Source organism: Microtus ochrogaster, unplaced genomic scaffold, assembly GCF_000317375.1.
Source record: "Microtus ochrogaster isolate Prairie Vole_2 unplaced genomic scaffold, MicOch1.0 UNK44, whole genome shotgun sequence".
Classification (NCBI taxonomy): domain Eukaryota; kingdom Metazoa; phylum Chordata; class Mammalia; order Rodentia; family Cricetidae; genus Microtus; species Microtus ochrogaster.
The window spans coordinates 664,661-667,633 of NW_004949142.1; positions in this window are offsets into that span (position 1 = coordinate 664,661).

Consider the following 2,973-nt stretch of genomic DNA (forward strand, 5'->3'; position numbering starts at 1 on the left):
ACCAGGCTGGTCTCGAACTCACAGAGATCCGCCTGCCTCTGCCTCCCGAGTGCTGGGATTAAAGGCGTGCGCCACCATCGCCCGGCTAAATACATTAATTTTTATTTTAGATGTTAGGGTGTTTTACCTGCATGTATGTGTGTGCACCACTTCCTTATAGGGCTGTAGAAGCCAGAAGAGGCTGTCAGGTCCCCTGGAACTAGAGTTACAGACAGCTGTGGGTTATGTTAGTTTTGGGTATTGAACCCGGGTCCCCTGGAAGAGTGCCCAGTGTGCTTTAACTGCTAAGCTGTCTCTCCAGCACCCTCCAGTTTTTAAAAGGACAGTGGTGGAGAGATTCATAATAGTGAATTTACAGTTCTAAATCTTTGGAGTCCAAAGGGCAAAGTGGTTCTCTAGATTGTGCGGGACTGTCGGGGCCCCTAACCCTATAGCCACAGGTAAGAGCTGCGGTGACCATGACTATCATACATCAAGCACATGGCTTTGTTTCATCCTCATTACAAACCCATGAAGTGGTGGATCTCATTGCCAGTCTCATTGTAGAAAGGAAGAAACAGCAAAGAAGATTCCTGAGTCACCCAGCTAAGCGCCCATAGGCGGCAGAGTGGAAACAAGCTCTGATGTGATTGACATGTGTTTGTCTAGTTTTAACTAATAGGAAATGTGGTTTGAACAAAATTGGCCACCATAGACTCATAGGGAGTCGTATTTTAGGTTCAGCCTTGGAGGAAGTGTCAGAGGGGTGGGCTTTGAGGTTTTAGGAGCCCAAGCTAGGTCTCATGGCACACACTGCCTCTTCATGCTGCCTGCTGATCCCGATGTAAAATCTCAGCTACCTCTCCAGCACCATGTCTGCCTGGGTGCCACCAGGCTTCTTGGTATAATGATAATGGACTAACCCTCTGGACCGGAAGTCAACTCCAATTCAATGTTTTCCTTTATAAGAGTTGACATGGTCATGGTTGTCATCTCTGCCCAGCAACAAAACACTAACACAGGCAAGCAAACCATTTTAAAGATATATTTATTATATTTCTGCATGTGTATGTGTATACTGTGTGTGTCTGGTTGGCCACAATAATCAGAAGAAGGCACTGGATCCTGTGGAACTGAGTCCAGTACACCTACATGCCACTATGTGGGTACTGGGAACTAAACCCAGGTCCTCTGCAGGAGCAACTAGTAGTTTTATTCATGGGCCCCCTGCATATTTTAGATTATTTTACACTCGTCAAGGCTGACCTGAGACTTGCTCTGCTCACCCAGCCTCTGACTCTGCCTCTGTCTCTAGTGCTACCATCCTTACTGGTGCACACACACAGACACACACGCACACGCACACCACTTTTGTGTGACGCTGTGGAGCAAGCTCAGGGCCTGTGTGAGCACCGCTGTGCCGCTGAGCTGTGCTCCTAGCCCAGTGTCCATCTCTACCCATTGGCTCTGTGCCTACTTTGTATCTTCCAGGTTAGTATAAAATCTGTTCACCTCCTGGGGGCTTCTGGAGCTATGAGATAAGCCCATGGTTTGCAAGGATATGGAGACCTTGAATACTTAGGTAAAGAAAGCACATTTGATCTCTGTCTTGAGAATATCAGCTTTAACTGGCTTTGGATCCAACTTCCCAGTATACTGAGGCTACTGAGGGGAAGTGGTTTACAGGCCCACATCCAGGCCACAAACAGCACCTAAGCCCACCTTTGCCAGATCCAGTTAAGGCAAGTATAGAGTCCCAGGCTTGTGCTAGGTATTGTGACACACGCCTTTAATCCCAGCACTCAGAAGGTAGCAGCCAGTGAATCTCTGAGTCTGAGATCAGCCAGGTCTACAAAGGGAGTTCCAGGACAGCCAGGACATCACAAAGAACATCTATCTCAAAAATAAATAAATAAATAAATAAGAAAAGGAAAGAAAGTTGGGTTGCACAGCAGTGTGTTCTCAGCCCGCAGACGAGACTAAATTCCCTAGCAGGGACAAGTGACTCTGCAAATATACCACCTTCCCTGACTGCTGAGTACCAGGTGTTAGGAGCATGGACAGACACTTGAACACCAGCCTCAGTCAGGCCCCTCCCCCAAGGCTATTTCCAGATCACCCAACACCCCAGACAGGGCAGCCCCTCCCAGTTCTTGGCCAGCAGCAAACCCCAAACTGTGTCAACCAGAGGGCAGTGCAGAGGCCAGGTGGAAAGAGAGAGGCCTCTGGGACTCTGGCAGCAGGTGGTACTGGTAGTGAGAAGCCCTTGTGGTCAGCGATACTGCAAGGCACAGACCTCAGAGTCCTGGCTGAAGGACAAGAGTTGCTGTGAAATGGCTGGAGAGAGGGAGGGAGGGAGGGAGGGAGGGAGAGAGAGAGAGAGAGAGAGAGAGAGAGAGAGAGAGAGAAAGAGAGAGAAAGAGAGAGAGAGAGAGAGACCAGACTTCCCAAGCTTAGTTAACCAAATGACAGGAGAAAGTTAGTCACAGAAAGGTGATGTTCTCAGAAGACTCCCTGGGGGATGGGGTGATATAACTCCATCCTGGACTGTGGGTGAGACAGAGCAGTGGGGCAGGAAGCCCATATCCAAAAATAGACCTGCAGACAAGAATCTAGAACACAGGGACAGTAACTCTGGAGAATGTGTTGAGATTAGGTCAAGAGGTGACAAGCAGAAATGGTGGTAAGGGTGAGCATAGCCACTGGACAAGGAGGTGATGGGTTAGTTAGTTAGTCCACTGGGCCTCATCCAGGGTCCCCACCAGCCACAAATATTCTCAGTCTCCCTAGAAAGCGGCACTCCTCCTCCATGGAGAGTCAGTCCAAATCCAAAAGACAACAAACCCTCTAGTAATGGCGACCTCCCATCCTCCTCCCCTTCATATTCCCTCTGCAGTAGGTTAAACAAGGAAGTATTCCAAAAAAGTAACAAAAGCATTTAAGAATGGTGTTTCAGGAGCTGGAGAGATGGCTCAGGGGCTAAGAGCAGTTGTT